General features: G+C 36.6%; 2 long non-coding RNA genes and 1 pseudogene across 3 annotated transcripts in view; 1 reads left to right on the forward strand and 2 right to left on the reverse strand.

Moving 5' to 3' along the window:
* LOC110203745 (cytochrome P450 2C19-like) overlaps window positions 1-17533 on the reverse strand; it is a 118999-nt pseudogene that overhangs the window by 89356 nt on the left and 12110 nt on the right. The window contains exons 2-3 of the transcript XR_013485500.1: window positions 14951-15004; window positions 13769-13869 (exon numbers count right to left, since the gene is read on the reverse strand). The product of XR_013485500.1 is annotated as a cytochrome P450 2C19-like (transcript). The remainder of the gene's footprint in view (window positions 1-13768; window positions 13870-14950; window positions 15005-17533) is intronic.
* On the reverse strand, window positions 294-7585 carry LOC144456278 (uncharacterized). Its single transcript, XR_013485226.1, has 3 exons — window positions 7517-7585; window positions 7003-7112; window positions 294-742 (listed from the first exon to the last, which is right to left on the reverse strand). It is a non-coding gene; the product is annotated as an uncharacterized LOC144456278 (long non-coding RNA).
* On the forward strand, window positions 3178-7910 carry LOC110203747 (uncharacterized). The gene is made up of 2 exons (XR_013485225.1): window positions 3178-3783; window positions 7035-7910. It is a non-coding gene; the product is annotated as an uncharacterized LOC110203747 (long non-coding RNA).

Here is a 17533-nt window from a genome sequence, read left to right on the forward strand (position 1 = left end):
TCTGAGTTCAAATCCAAACTCAGACCAGGCACTTAACACTTACTAGTTGTGTGACCCTGGGCAAGTCATTTAACCCCAATTGCCAAAAAAACAACAATGAAATAAAACAAGCAAGAAATTGGACTGATATAAGCTAGCTCCTATGGTGATGACATCATGTGGTCTTACTTACTGTAGATGTTCACTGCCTTCAAGTCAATGTTTAACTAAGTGTCCAAGATGCTGTTTGTCAGCATTACTGTTTGGCTAAGCCACTTCATTCAAGCCTCCATAAAAACACCCCACTTTTTCTTTTTATTTTCAATTTTATTAATTTCTTGATTTATCAACAATCACTTCCATACGCTTTTGAGTTGAAAATTTTTCTCCCCCTTCCTCCCCCCTTTACATTTACATTCCTATGAAACATATTTTCACATTAGTGAAGTTGTAAGTAAAAATTAAAACCAATGGGAGGAACCACCAGAAAGATGAAACAAAACTCAACAGAAGGTAAAAATAAGTGATAGCGATTCGACTTCCATAGTTCTTTCTTTGGATGTGGACAGCATTTTCCATCCCAAGGCCTCTGGAGATGTCTTAGATCCTTGTAATGCTGAGAAGGGTTCAGTTTAACAATATTAGTCACTGCATAACATGGCTGTTATTGTGTACAAAGTCCTCTTGGTTCTGCTCACTTCACTCAGCATCAGACCATATAGGTCTTTCCAGGTTTTTTGGAAGTCAGCATGTTCATCATTTCCTATAGCACAATAGTATTCCATTACATTCATATACCACAACTTGCTCAGCCATTACTCAACTGATGGGCATCCTCTCAATTTCCAATTCTTTGCCACCACAAAAAGAGCTGCTGTGAATATTTTTGTACATGTGGGTCCTTTTCCCATTTGTTTGATCTCTTTGGGAAATAGCCCTAAAAGTGCTATTGCAGGATCAATGGGCATGCACATTTTTGTAACTGAATAGGGATAGAAAGGAATATACTTTTTTCTCAGCAGTACATGGCACATACACAAAAATTGACCATGTACTAGTGCATAAAAACCTCACAATCCAATGCAGAAAGGCAGAAATATTCAATGCATGCTTTCTGATCATGATGCAACAAAAATTATATGTAATAAAGGGCCATGGAAAGACAGACTAAAAAATAATTGGAAACTAAATAATCCAATCCTAAAAAATAATTGGGTCAAACAACAAATCATAGAAACAATCAATAATTTCATTCAAGAGAATGACAATAATGAGACAACATACCAAAACTTATGGGATACAGCGAAAGCAGTTCGTAAGGGAAGTTTTGTATCTCTAAATGCTTACATAAATAAAATAGAAAAAGAGAAGATTAATGAATTGAGCATACAACTAAAAAAACTAGAAAAAGAATGACTTAAAAATCCTCAACTACACAGTAAATTAGAAATATTGAAAATCAAAGAAAAAATTAATAAAATTGAAATTAAGAAAACTATTGAAATAATAAATAAAACTAAGAGCTGGCTTTATAAAAAAAACCAATAAAATAGATAAACCTTTGGTTAATTTAATTTAAAAAAAAAGAAAGAAGAAAACCAAATTACTAGTATCAAGAATGAAAAGGGCAAAGCTGCTAACAAGGAAGAGGAAATTAAAATAATAATTAGGAATTATTTTGCCCAACTATATGCCAACAAATTTGACAATCTTACTGAAATGGATACATATTTACAAAAATATAAACTGCCCAGATTAACCAAAGAGGAAGTAAAATATTTAAATAACCCCATCTCAGAAAAAGAAATTGAACAAGCCATTGATGAACTCTCTAGGAAAAAAGCTCCAGGGCCAGATGGATTTCCATGTGAATTCTATCAAACATTTAAAGAACAATTAATTCCAATACTCTATAGACTATTTGGGAAAATAGGTGAAGAAGGAGTCTTACCAAATTCTTTTTATGATACAAATATGGTGTTGATACCTAACCAGGAAGAATCAAAATACAGAAAGAAAATTATAGACCAATTTCTCTAATGAATATAGATGCAAAAATTTTAAACAAAATAGTAGCAAATAGATTGCAGCAACTTATCACAAGAATAATACACTATGATCAGGTAGGATTTATGCCAGGAATGAAGGGTTGGTTCAATATTGGGAAAACTATCAGCATCATTGAGCATATCAACACCAACACCAACAAAAACCGCATGATCATCTCCATAGATGCAGAAAAAGCTATTGATAAAGTACAACACCCATTGCTATTAAAAACCCTAGAAAGCATAGGTATAAATGGAGCCTTCCTTAAAATAATAAATAGCATTTATCTAAAATCTTCAGCAAGCATTATATGTAATGGGGATAGGCTAGAAGCATTTCCAATAAGATCAAGGGTGAAATAAGGATGTCCATCATCACCACTGTTATTCAATATTGTATTGGAAACCTTAGCTTTAGCAATAAGAAAAGAAAAAGAAATTGAAGGCATCAGAATAGGCAAAGAAGAAACGAAGCTATCATTCTTTGCAGATGACATGATGATACACTTAGAGAATCCTAGAGAATCAAGTAAAAAACTACTTGAAATAATAAACAACTTCTGCAAAGCTGCAGGCTATAAAAGAAACCCACATAAATCACAGTGTTTCTATATATTACCAAACAAAGCCCAACAGCAAAAGATAGAAAGAGAAATCCCATGTAAACTTACTGTAAACACTATAAAATATTTAGGAGTCTACCTCCCGAAACAAACCCAGGAACTCTATAAACATAAATATAAAACACTTTTCACACAAATAAAATCAGATCTATATAATTGGAAAAACATCAGTTGCTCATGGGCAGGCCGAGCTAATATAATAAAAATGACAATCCTACCTAAGCTAATTTACTTATTCAGTGCCATAGCAATCAAACTACCAAAAAATTATTTTATACAGTTAGAAAAAATAATAAGAAGATTCATTTGGAAAAACCAAACGTCCAGAATATCAAAGGAACTAATGAAAAGAAATGCGGGGAAGGCGGCCTAGCAATTCCAGATCTTATGTTGTATCATAAAGCAGCAATCATCAAAACTTCTTGGTACTGGCTAAGAAATAGGGAGGTGAATCAGTGGAACAGGTTAAGTGTGCAAGACACAATAGTCAATGACTATAGCAATCTATTATTTAATAAACCCGAAGACCCCAGCTTCTGGGATAAGAACCTACTCTCTGATAAAAACTGCTGGGAAAACTGGAAAAGAGTATGGCAGAAACTAGGTGTAGAGTGCGGACTCTGGGGAATTGGAGGGCTTAGGCCAGCCTGGGTCTTACGTATAGTTTGCACTAAGCCAGACAGCTCTGAAACTCAGGATGTGGGCTCATCACCTTCCGTGTTCATTTCTTGAGAACAGAATCCAGGAAGGGAGGAAATGGATAGGGGACAGGACAGGACCTCAGGAAAGGAAGTAACAGACAAGGTACAAGGAAGTAAGGAAATCACGTAATTAGGTTTGTGCTTTTCATGGAAGATAATGTTACTATTTCTTGATCCAGTACTATATAAGCCTGAGCCCTCAGATCAATAAACAAACTTTGTTCTTCACATCTTCCACCTGGCCCGTGAATCTTTCTCTCTTCACACTCTGCCGGCATCAGACCATGGCCGCAGACACTGGCGGCATTTGGCGCCCGGACAGGGACCTGAAAGGAAGGCTTCCCCCGTCAGAGTGGCCCGGGACAAGGTGGGCTCTTTGGCCAACAGTCCTAGAAAAGGAGCTCCGGTCGTCAAGAGAAGAAGGCTAACAAGGTAGGGCGATAATTTTCCTATACAGTTTTTTATTTTCACCAGGTTAAGCGGGGATTAAAAAGAAACGAGACTGCCGCTTTTCGGATTCTCTTAAAGTGACAGTAAATTTCAGAACTAGACTGCTGCTTTTCGGCATCTACGATTTAAAGTGAAAGCAAACCGCACAGGCAGACAAACGAGACTGCAGCTTTTCAGTGTCTCCAAAAGCGAAAGTAAACTTAAGAACAAAACTGGTGCTTTTCAGGGTCTCCAGTTTAAAGTGAAAGCAAACCGCTTGGGCTAAGTAGTGTCCTATAAGATAGCTAATTTGGGGCAGAGCTCGTGGGCAGAACAGAGACAGACAATATTATTTGAAAATGTTCAAATACAGGGGACACAACTAGAATTTCAGCATGCAAATAAGAACGTTGTCTTTCTTTAAATTGTCAACTGCATCTTTGTCATTTCTATTGAGAACAAACCAAGTGCCATTCTGCTACTGAAATCTCTGCATAAGATACTTGTACTGTCCAACCATTGCATTGCAAGTCATAGCTGAAATCAGTCCAGTGTTATCACCAAGATTCAATCTGCTGACTATTTTTCTGCCTATTCCAAGAATGTACTAATACCAACGTTGATTACACTAGGAAATGGCAGTGCTCAGTCTTTGTGGTGTTGCAATTTTCACATATTTGTGATTTTATTGATTATTGTTCAAAATAATAGTACTGTATGAGAACTTAATGATTATATCTTAGAATTATTTTGTATAGAAAGTATAGTTAGAAAAGTGGTTACCATGCTGCTGTCCTGTTCTTGTTAAAAAGTCCCATGTGTACAAGTAGAGTTTCCTCAAGTACAAGAGTGCTTTTTTCAGGTGATTATTAATTATTCTTGAAATAACATTAAAACACAGCATAATTCTGGTAAGTTTTAGTTGTTCAAATGGAATCTACCAGTAGTTCTGGACAGCCTTTTCTGGCTTCCAGGGTACAATTTTATGTAACATATATAAAAATTAAAATAAGATTCATAAATATTCAGGACATTGGCAGCTGATCACATTTACAAAGTCAGTGTGTAAGTGAAGTTATTACTCCCTCCATAATGCCTTATGGACAAGCAGGAGCTGTGATGTGAAGCTACATTGTATTTCCTATTTTACATATGTCTCCCTATTTGATTTTATTCAAGTTATAGTACATTCTGAAAAAGTTGGCCTTAGGTGTGTGTCGTTGTGGCATGCAAAGAGTTATGATGACTTTACAGTAAATGTTAGAATTTGTAGTTGTTATGATATTAGAAATTGTTGTGGCTTTCAAGAGTCTCAAAGAAAATTGTATACTAACATTTTTTGTCAGCCATCACATTTCCAAACAGTATTTAAATTTAAAAAAAAACTGTAAATGTGATACAGCAGATAAGAAGATTAACCAAAATCAGTGGTTAAGGAGATTTCATTTTAGATCCTTTTTGATAATCAAAGAAAATGGGACATCTGCCACATATATATATATATATATATATATATATATATATACATAAAGTTTTATTGAAGTTAGAGCTAAAATAGCATACTTAATTTTATAGCTTTTGTAGATACATGTCCTTTGCAACCTTCCATTCACCGCAGATCAGTTTGTAAATCAGAGTTCTATCTTAAGGTAATTCTACAAAAATGAAGCTTGTATCATGTTATCTACAACCACCATTTAGGTAACTTAAAAATTACATTGGTATTCAAAAAAGAGGAAAATTACTTAAGAAGCTAAGTTATATCAATAATTAGAAAACAAATCAACTTGTTTTCTTAATCAGGTGGGGAGGAAACTTCAAGGGTAGGAGTAAATAAACTCTCTGCTTTAGAAATTTGACATGAGCAGTTTATATGTTAAACACAGTCTAATGCACTGTGTGTACTAAAATTTCCAGTAAGATGTAGCTTGTAAATTTTCTGAATCAGCTCCTTAGAACTAGTTATAATATAGCTAAAATCTTAATATATTTTACAGTATATAAAAGACTATAACTTCGTAAGTCCTTTTTAACATATCTTTGATAGAACTTTTTGATTTAAAAAATTATTCATTCTGATTTTGTTAGAATATTAATAGCAATATTTTTAGGCTTTCATTTGTCCTGGTGGTTCTTTGAGAGGATTTGCAAGCAAATTAAACAAGTGAAGTGGGAAAGGGGACATTTATTTGTCTTTGAATATTTAGAAATAGATTTTTACCCTTGCCCAACAAAACCCTCTTGAATTCAGTAGATAACTAAAGAAATTCTTTTGCTTTACTGCAGAGTTCTACTGCCTAACTCCCCTCTTGTATTAGAAAATCCAGCATAAATTTGTCATAGCCTGGTCAGTGGTTAAAATAACATTTAAGAGTTGAAAATAATTTTTATTAATTAAACCATTAGGGAATCTTTTTTTAACTACAGATAGGAAACTTAGTTATTTCTGTGTCTTCAGCCAAGAAGCATAGCCTTAAACACATTTTTATACATACCTCATTTCTTAGCTACTTAAACTTATGCTGTTCTAAACATTACTTAATCATATTTAGTTGGCTATTTTTCTGCTGAACAATTACACAATGTGAGAGGCAGTCTTATTCTAAAATTCCTTTATTTCATATCAATGTGTGATTCATGTTTTTTAAGTGTAATTACAATGCAGGTGTCAGAGTATGTGCAAAAAAAAGTGGGGGAAAGATGAATATCATATGAAGACAAGCAGATACTTTGGATTAGTTACATATTTTAAGAAGACATAAGCAATATCATTTCTCATTTTGCTTTAGCGTTCTTGGCAATCCAAGACACCTCAAGACTGACAATGGTCCCACTTATACTAGCAGGAATTTTGCACAATGTTGTCTCACCTATAATATCACTCACTCTACTGGCATCCCACACAATCTTTCTGGACAAGCCACTGTTGAAAGGTGCAACAAGGATATTAAAATCCTCCTTGATACACAGAAAAAAAGAGGGAATAGAAAATAGGGTAAGAAGGATATTGGATCAGGAAATGCATACCATAAATTTAAAAAGGAGATTAGATAAGGTAATATATACCATAAATTTTTTGACACTAGATGATCAGGGATGTACACCTGCACAAAAACATTTTGCAGGACAAAATAACAGGTTGATAGATGAGCAATCAGATGTCACGGTAATGTGGAAGGATCCAAAGACGGGTAACTGGGATGGTCCAGTAAAATTACTAACCTGGGGTCGAGGTTATGCTTGTGTTTTTCCAGAACATGCAGGAGAACCAGTCTGGGTTCCCAAGAGGAACATCCGCACCTGTCAGCGTACTGACCGGAGGGATAGAGACCCTGAGCATCAAAGGAAAAACTGGTTGGAGAAACAAACGGAGGAGGAAGGTGACACCGAGAAGATGAAGAGCCAATAATAAGATATTGACAGTGACAACTGTCGCAGATGGCTCCAGGATGGCATTATGATTACATTGGACTTATATGCCTTATGCCATTTTGTGTTAAACCTGTAACTTGAAATGTGATTACCACTATACTTTTGTTTGTGTAACTCCCTATTTGCTTTCTAATACTACCAATTTAACTCTTCATCAAATATTGAATAAGCTTCAGGGTGCTTGGCATTCCAAAATATAACATGGATGGTATTGATCCTCAAGATATTGCTAATAAGCTGATGTACTATATCAAGCAACTTAACACTTTCCAGAATATTTCAAGTTTGCTGTTGCATTTCGTACCCTGATAGTATTCTTGTTACTCTTGATTGTCCTCCTGATGTGCATCCCACATTCTCAAGCTAGAACAGAAGAAAGGGGGAGATGTAGAGGGCTGCTCCGGGGAGTTGGAGGGCTTAAGCCAGTCCCGGTCTTACCTGTAGGTTGTACTAAGCCCAACTGCTGTGAAACTCAGGATGTGGGCTCACCACCCTACTGTTCCGTTTCTTGAGAACAGGATGCAGGAATGGAGGAAACAGATAGGGGACAGGACAGGGCACAGGAAAGACAACGTACAAGGAAGTAAGGAAATCACTTAATTAGGTTTGTGCTTTTCATGGAAAATAATGTTACTATTTCTTGATCCAGTACTATATAAGCCTGAGCCCTCAGATCAATAAACAAACTTTGTTCTTCACATCTTCCACCTGGCCCATAATTCTTTCTCTTTTCACATTCTGCCGGCATCAGACCACGGCCACGGACACAGTCACTCACGGCAACTAAGCATAGACCCAAATCTCACACCATATACAAAAATAAAGTCAAAATGGGTTCATGACTTAGATATAAAGGCTGATAGCATAAGTAAACTGGCAGAACAAGAAATAGTTAACTACCAGATCTATGGAGAACAGAAGAATTCATGACCAAACAGGAGATAGAGAACATTACGAAAAGCAAAATGGATAATTTTGATTACATTAAATTGAAAAGTTTTTCCACAAACAAAGCCAATGCAACTAAGATTAGAAGGAAGGTAGAAAATAGGGAAAGAATTTTTACAGCCAGTCTTTCTGATAAAGGCCTCATTTCTAAAATATATAGAGAATTAAGACAAATTTATAAGAACACAAGCCATTCCCCAATTGATAAATCGTCAAAGGATACGAACAGACAATTATCAGATGAAGAAATTAAGGCCATCTATAGTCATATTAAAAAATGCTCTAAATCATTATTGATTAGAGAAATGCAAATCAAAACATCTCTGAGGTACCACATCACACCTATCAGATTGGCCAACGTGATAAAACAGGAAAATGATAAATCTTGGAGAGGATGTGGGAAAATTGGAATGCTAATACATTGTTAGTGGAGTTGTGAAATGATCCAACCATTTTGGAGAACAATTTGAAACTATGCCCAAAGGGCTGCAAAAATGTGCATACCCTTTGATCCAGAAATAGCACTTCTAGGGCTATATCCCAAAGAGATCAAACAAATGGGAAAAGGACCCATATGTACAAAAATATACATAGCAACTCTTTTTGTGGTGGCAAAGAATTGGAAATTGAGAGGATGCCCATCAATTGGGGAATGGCTTAGCAAGTTGTGGTATATGAATGTAATGGAATGCTATTGTGCTATAAGAAATGATGAACAGGCTGACTTCAGAAAAAACCTGGGAAGACTTATATGGTCTGATGCTGAGTGAAGTGAACAGAACAAAGAGGATAAAGGCATATTTTTTGAGAAACTGAATGGTTATAGGGCAAGTTAGTTTATATCTCTCCATCTTTTCACACAAGGAACCTAAAAGACTATGATGTCCTGAAGTCCTAGTCTTCCCACTTCACACAGGTACCAAAGAGTGAGTGAGAGTTTCTCTGTGTTGTCTTTTTGTGGGTTACTAGGTGGTGCAGTGGAAAGAGTACCAGACATGGAGTCAGGAAAACTCATCTTCATGAGTTCAAATCCAGCCTCTTACTATTTATATGGTACTGGGCAAATCACTTAACCCTGTTTGTCTCAATTCCTCATCTGTTATATGGCCTGGAGAAGAAAACAGAAAACCACTCCAGTATCTTTGCAAAGAAAACCTCACACTGGGACACGGAGAGTTGGACACGACTGAAATGACGGAACAAGAAGAGGTACACTTCATAAGAACAAAAAGTTATATAGGCTCAGTAGCAATCCCAAATCATGTGGCTTTCCTTAGCTTGCTTTCTTTCCCCTAAGTCTGAAACAATCCTACATAGGACTGTTGTTTATGGGGAAGTGATTGTTCAGTCAAAACAAAATATAGCAATTATACAAAGAATTGTACTTAATTTGAGCAATGGAAAAGATGTACATGTGTCTTTATGGTACAAACATGATAGACACACACTAAAGCTTCACAGGGTATATCCTTCTTTCTCTGACTATATAACCCCTTCCTACCTTCAGATATCACCCGCTGATTCCAGACATGGAGGAAGACTTCACCTAACTACCCTTACATGGAGAACTATACTTTTGCTTATAATCTTATTTCCATGGGACCTTTATCACGATCAAATTCATTACCCTCTGCTTCAAGATCCTCCATAAGGGAACATTTGGCCTGCAGTCAAAAGATCTGAGTTCAAATCTACCCTTAGATACTGACTAGCTAAACTAATCACTGAACATCTTTTTGCCTCAGTTTCATCATCTCTAAAATGAAGAGTAATAATAGCACACCCCTACTGGAGTGGTTGCAAAGAGCAGATGAGATGACACTTATAAAGCATTTAACACAATGCCTGGCACGTAGTAGGTACTATATTTGTTAGCTCTTGTTGTAGTTGTTGTTGTTGTTCATTCATTCACTCATTTCCCACCTTGGTTTACTCATATGTCCCTACTACAAGTGTTCTAAACTTCCTGTAGCAGAGATGTGTTTGCCTTCTAGACAGGTTATCAGCAGTCATGATGAAAAAGGTTATCAGAGACTTTTCCCTGGCAGTAGCTGATAGAATGCCACGAGAGAGAGATTTTTTTCCTAATTTCAGCTCTAGTAGGCTAAGCAAGGTGACCTATTCCAGAAGTTGCCAGATAATCATAACTTTTAAGACTATTTCAAAAAGTATAGATACTTTTCCTTCATGTGGATTCTGATCCACATTGGCTATACAGCACCTTGCTTGGTCTTCAGAGGCTCAGCATTTTGGATGATCATTATCCTTGCAGAATGAAGTAATTTTGATTTGCCTGTGACCTCTGGAAGGTAGCAAATCACTGACCACCAGGTTCATTTCACCAATTTTATACAAAATTTCCTAACATTGTATGTCTATTGGCTGCCATTCACCCTCTTCTGCAATGCCCAACAAGAAATACATGGCAAGAGAAAAGTCTCAATATCCTATACAGCGTGGGGTCTTGTCTCAGTTATTCACTTTCTTGACACTCTTACCAGAGGTTGTTTAGTGAACACTGAGAAAGGGTGGTCACTAAGAGCCAGCATGGGGTCGTCAAGACTAGGTCTTGCTAGACTAATCTGATTTTTTTTAACAGTATTATTAGAGTACTAGATCTAGGCAATGCCTTGACAGACTAGACTCAGATTTCAGCAAGGCATCTTACAATGTTTCTTATGACATATTCATACAGAAGATGGAGAAGACACTGGTCAGACTGCCAGAACACATGTTCCTAGGAATCCCAGGTCACGTCAAGTTCTGGTCATTGTCCAGTAGGAGGAAACTAATGTAGGTGCTAGGCAGCTGAGCACTAGATCTCTGAACAGAAAAGAGAACATTCCAACCAATTGGAAAATGAACTAGAGTAATGGATCTTGGAAGGTAAAAGTCACAGCTGAGGGGGGAATGATTGCAGCAAACTGTAAAGACTAGAAAGATGGGAGAAGGAGATCTCTCTTCTCCCTCCAGGACTCTTCCACTCCACAATCATTCTCTTCCTTTCTTTCTTCCTTTCTTTCATTCCTTCCTTCCATTCTTTCTCTATTTCTGCTTTTTTCTTCTTTCCTTTCTCTCTATCTCTCTTTCTTCCTTCTTTCCATTCTCCATCTACTTTCTTGTCTTTCTCTCTCCTTTTTTTTTCTTTCTTTTCCACTCTTTCTTCCTCTGTCTCTCTGTCTCTGTTTCTCTGTGGGTCTCTGCCTCTATCTGTCTTTTTATTTTTCACTTAGTCTCTTTCTTCCTCCTTTAACTGGAGATAAAATACAACATGAAGCAATGCAGCTGCTGCCATGGACAAAAATATTGGCTTCCATACCTCTCACTACGTCCTCCCCAACATGCCACAGCTTTGGGGGCTTTGGTTTAAAAGTGAGTGTATTGCCGCTAATTTCTGTGAATACTATTCTTTTCTCTATTCTTGTCTTTCTATTCTTCCTCTATACCAAGCAGAAGCTTACCTATCCATTGCTAATGAATTCAAAAAGTGGCATATGTCTTCTGTCAGCAAACTTGTCACCATTATCAATAAGAGCTTCTTTCACTGCCTTGTAACACGACAACACGCTCAACACCAAATTTCAGAGTGAACACTGGGCCATACTGTTTCACTAGCTGTGAAAAGAGATGTGGGCAGTAGTGAGAGGTTCATCACTGAATCAGGTGATAAACTGCTGGCATTACTATTGTTGACCTTATTGGAGAAGTTCTCAATCCACTATCAGCTCCTTCAAAATATCTCTGAAATTTATTACAGAGACAATGATGCAACCCATGAATCCAAACCAAACCACAGATGGCTCAAAAGGCTAAAAGTTCATTCTGTGCCTTTGGCTAGAAGTCAGAAGACTGGTTAATGTGGCACAGTTTATGACCTCGGTGCAATATCCCCAACTTTTAGAGAGGTTGAGCTTATATTTCATAGCTAAGTGCCATAGTGGATAGAGCACTGGACCTGGAATCAAGAAGACTTTACCCAGAATCCAGTTTCAGATATCTAATAGCTATGTGACCCCAGGCAAGTCATTTAACCTCTGTCTGCCTCAGTTTCTTCATCTGTAAAATTTGGATAATAATAACACCTAATTCTAAGGGTTCTTTTGAGAATAATAAGATGATTTTTATAAAACATTTGGCAAATCTTAAATCACTATATAAATCCTATTATTGTTGTTATTATTCGTCTAAAGCTTTGCGAATAGCAGATTTGGAAATGGGTACAATGCTGTCAGTGAAATCCTGGAGCAGAAAAGGGTACATATTGCAATAGAAATCCTACAAACCAGTATCATTGGATCATAGGTGTACAACCAGAATAGACTTTAGAGATCATTTAAACCCCTTCTTTTTTTTTTTGTCATGAACTCCTTTAATAGTCTGGTGATGCCTATGTCCTCCTCTGAATGATATTTTTAGATTGAAATACATAGGATTACAAAGGACACCACTTATATTAGAATAAAATAAAGATGCAATTTTTTCCCATCCTAACTCACAAAACCTCTGAAATGTATCTACAGACCCAGTGGGAGTTCATGATCCCAAGATTAAGAACTCCTCTTTTAAATCAGTCATAATTTCACAGATGAGGATAGAGGCACCAAAGATCAGCATATATCTGGGAAGGATTTGGTAAAAAAGAAAAATATATATATATATAGATAGATAGATAGATAGATAGATAGATAGATAGATAGATAGATACATACGTACATACATACATACATACATAGGTACATAGATACATAGATAGATAGATTTGTTTATCAATCTACCAGGTGAAAATGAGAACATAATTTCGTTTTTACATATTAATCTCAATCTTTTTTCACAACCCTGTGAGGTAGATTAGACATTTATTGATAATGTCCTCATACAGACATAGGAAACTAAGACCCACAAAGGTCATCATGACTTGTCCAAGGCACAAAGCTAGTAATTGTCAGAATCTGGACTTGAATTTCAAATTCAATGCCTTTTCTACTACCCCACATTAACTTTCAAAGGCATTAAGATCCACAGATCTTAGTTCAGAACTTGCTGGTTCCTCTTGAGGCCAGGGTTATTTTCAATCAGGCACATTTAAGGTTATATGCAAGGGCTGGGGCAACACACAGAGACTGCTTAAGGGTGCCTTTGAAGGAATGTGCAAGGATAACATTCTCCACTCTGATCCAACAAATGCTGGAGGTCCCCACCTGTTTGCAGGACCTACTAATTCCTCAGGCAACAGAAATAATCAGGCACATTAAATACCACCTTTCTTCTTATGGCGGGCAATGAGAATTTTAGGTGGGACTGATGGGATTTACCCTAGAACTTCGCAGTGCCAATGTGAGCAGTGATAGCAGAGGATGGCAGTTGTGGTAGAATGGATTTCATCAGTTTCTACAGGAACTTAATAGCACCCAGCTAATGCTGAAATATTGGGCCCTGATGGCCACTACAGTGAATCAAAACATAGTCTAGAAAACCTACAAGGTACCGACCTCCTACTCTAACATGCTCTACTCATTATAATAAGCTGCTTGAAGACAGTCTCCCAAAACAAATTGACTGCTGATAGAGTCAGGAATGAAACCAACAGAAGACAGAGATGCTTACTTACCTTGCAAAGAGATTGAGGGATATTCTTAAGGTCTGCCTGGAGTATATTGCCAACAATGGAAGGAGGAGCAGGACCAGGTGGAAGCTTTCCTCTTCCAAACCCTTTTTCCATGATAAATATGAGAAGCAGACATGAGATACAGAGCAGTAATCCAAGAGCAATGGCCACAGATGGATCCATTGACACTCTTCCTTACTACTAATGCAATAGAAGGCTTAGAATCCAAAGATGGAAAGAACTGCAAACACAAGATCAATCAGGTAATAATTCCTTGGCATCCTGATTAAGCTTCTGATGGACTTTGGCCTGCCACTAAGATTAATAGAAACCTCCTCTTGTTCTAGGTAGTGTATTTTAAAGTAACAGGAGCCATTAAATTTGTTGTTTGAAGTTTTACTGAATCATTTTGCTCCTTATGTGCCACAGTTATTTCCCAATATGGTCCTGCCTCCCCTTACGATCAATACCTTTAACAAACATTAAATAAAACCAATGGTACTCGGACTTTGACGGTGTATGTCATATATCATAGTAGCTTAACACTCTGCTGAAAAAGTGCTTCTTAATCTGTTCCAAGATTGAGGCCACTTTCATAACATTAAAAACCTCATTAACCTGTTGTTATTTGTTCTTCATTCTTGAAGAGGACCATAACATCAGGGAGGGATGCCATGAGCTTTCCTTAAAATTATAAATAATATCTGTCTAAAACCACCAGCAAGCGTTATCTATAATGGGTATAAATCAGAAACTTTTTCAATAAGATCAGGGGCAAAGCGAGGCTGTCACTGTTATTCAATCATGCTGGAAATGCTAGTTACAGCAATAAGAAAAGAAAAAGAAATTGAAGGAATTAGAATAGACATTAAGGAAACAAAACTATCAGTCTTGGCAAGTGATATGATTATATACTTACAGAATTCTAGAAAATCAACTAAAACTTAATTAAAATAATTAATAACTTCAACAAAGTTGCCAGATATAAAATCATCAGCATTCATATATATATATATATATATAATAATATATATTATGTATGTATGTATGTATAATATATGTTACCAACAACGTCCAGCAAGGAGAGGTAGAAAGAGAAATCGCATTAAAATTACCTCTACAGTAGTATGTTACCAACAACGTCCAGCAAGGAGAGGTAGAAAGAGAAATCGCATTTAAAATTACCTCTTACAGTAGAAAATACGTGGGAGTCTGCCTTCCAAGACAAATCCAGGAATTCTGTGAACACTTTTCACACAAACAAAGTCAGATCTAAATAACTGCATATATATTCATTGCTCACAAGTAGGCCAAGCCAATATAATAAAAATGAAATTTCTACCAAAATTAATTTATTTATTTAGTGCCATACAACCAAACTACCAAAAGTGTTTTGTAGAGGTAGAAAATAAAATAACAAAATTCATTTTGTAGAACAAAAGATCAAGAATATCAACAGAATTAATGGAAAAAAAATGTGAAGGAGGGTAGCCTAGCAGTACTAGATCTCACCTGTATTACAAAGTGATAATCATCAAAACAATTTGATATTGGGTAAGAAATAGAGTGCTGATCAGTGGAATAGTTTAGCTATACAATACATAGAAGTAAATGACCATAGTAATCTAGTGTTTAACAAACCCCAAGATCCAAACTTTTGGGATAAGGACTCACGATTTCACAAAAATTCCTAGGAAATCTTGAAAGCAGTTTAGCAGAACATAAGTATAGAACAACATGTCACAATATAACCCAAAATAGAGTCAAAATGGCTACATGATTTAGACATACAGGGTGATCTCATAAGCAAATTAAGAGAGCATGGAATACTTTACCTGTTAGATTTATGATTAAGGGAAGAATTTATGACCACATAAGAGTTAAAGACTATTATGGAATGTAAAGTGGGTAGTTTTATTGCATTATATTAAAAAGTTTTTGTGCACACACACATACGCACACACACACACACACACACACACACACACACACACAGAAGAATGCAACCAAGGCTAGAAGGAAAGCAGGAAACTGTGGGGGTGAGCAAATTTCTCTGATAAAGGCCTCATTTCTTAAATATATGGAGAACTGAGTGAAACATTTAAGTATATGAGCCATTCCCCAATTGATAAACAGTCAATGATATAGAGAGGCACTTTCCACATGAAGAAATCAAAGCTAACTATATTCATATAGAAAATACTCTAAATTACTACTGATTAGAGAAATACAAATTAAAACAACTCTGAGGTACCACCTCATATGTATCAGAGTGACTGACTATTATGATAGAAAAGGAAAACAGCAAATGTTGGAGGAATATAGGAAAATTGGAACACTACTGCACTGTTGGTAACAGTGAACTGTTGTGAACTAATCCAATCATTCTAGAGAGCAATTTGAAGCCGTGTCCAAAAGACTGTAAAACTGTTCATACATTTTGACTCAGCAATACCACTTCTAGTTTTGTATCTCAGAGAGATTATACAAATGGGAAAAGGACCCATACATGCAAAAATATTGATAGTAGCTCTTTAAGTGGTGGCAAAGAACTGGGAATTGAGCAAATGCTCATCAATTGAGGAATGGTTGAACAGGTTGGGGGATATGATTATGATGGATCGCTATTGTGATATAAGAATTGATGAACATGATATTTTCAGAAAAACCTGGGAAGAAATATGTGAACTAATGCAAAAGAGGTGAGCAGAACCAGAAGAACATTGTACACAGTAACAGTAATATTAAACAATGATCAACTGAGAATGACTTAATTATTCTCAGCAATACAATGATCCAAGACAATTCCAAAGGACTCCTGATGAAAAATACTCTCCACCTCCACAGAAAGAATGGATGGAGTCTCAATTAAGGCCAAAGCTTTGATTTTTTTACTTTCCTTTCTTTTTTATTGTTTTTCCTCCTTTGGGACTGTGTTTTCTTTTGTATCTTGGCTAATGTGGAAATATGTTTTGCATGACTATACACATATAATATACATGCTTACGTATATACATGCAAACATACAGAATCTGGAACTTAAAAATTTTAAACTATCTGAAATTGTTTTTACATGCATTTAAGGAAAAATTGAAATAAATAAAATGAGAAAAAAAATGCCAGTTATTTACTACTGGTTCTCCATTTAAAGAATGCAATAACAACAGTTCCCACAGAAGAATTTCCTCTATGGGTTCCACCTAATGTAAGGGCCCAATATTTATCCCAGGCAAAGTCTCACATATAAGACCTTATAAACTCTGATTGAGAGAGGGTGCTGAAGCTTTTCCTTCACAGGGAGGAGAACAGCAGCTCATCATCCTCACTAGCCATTAAAAGGGAAAGAGACCAAGTGGCCTCCAAGGGAGTCTTTTATGTGTATTCTGAGTGCACTCAACATCCATGTTCTCCCAGGACTACAGCTTCAATGGCCAGTCCCTTGTTATGGGAGGAAGAATGAAAGGAAAGAAGGGAGAAAGAAAGGAAGGAAGGAAGGAAAGAAGGGAGGAAGAAAGGAAGGAAGGAAGGAAGGAAGGAAGGAAGGAAGGAAGGAAGGAAGGAAGGAAGGAAGGGAGGGAGGGAGGAAGGAAGGAAGGAAGGAGGAGGGAGGAAGGAAGGAAGGAAGGAAGGAAGGAAGGAAGGAAGGAAGGAAGGAAGGAGGAGGAAGGAAGGAAGGAAGGAGGGAAGGGGAAGAGGGGAGAGGGAGTGAGGGGGGAAGGAAAAATGAGGAAAGGGGAAGGGAGGAGGCATAAGAGGGAACTATGGGCA

The sequence above is a fragment of the Phascolarctos cinereus genome, unplaced genomic scaffold (assembly GCF_003287225.1).
Source record: "Phascolarctos cinereus isolate Bilbo 61053 unplaced genomic scaffold, phaCin_HiC Scaffold_3;HRSCAF=262, whole genome shotgun sequence".
Classification (NCBI taxonomy): domain Eukaryota; kingdom Metazoa; phylum Chordata; class Mammalia; order Diprotodontia; family Phascolarctidae; genus Phascolarctos; species Phascolarctos cinereus.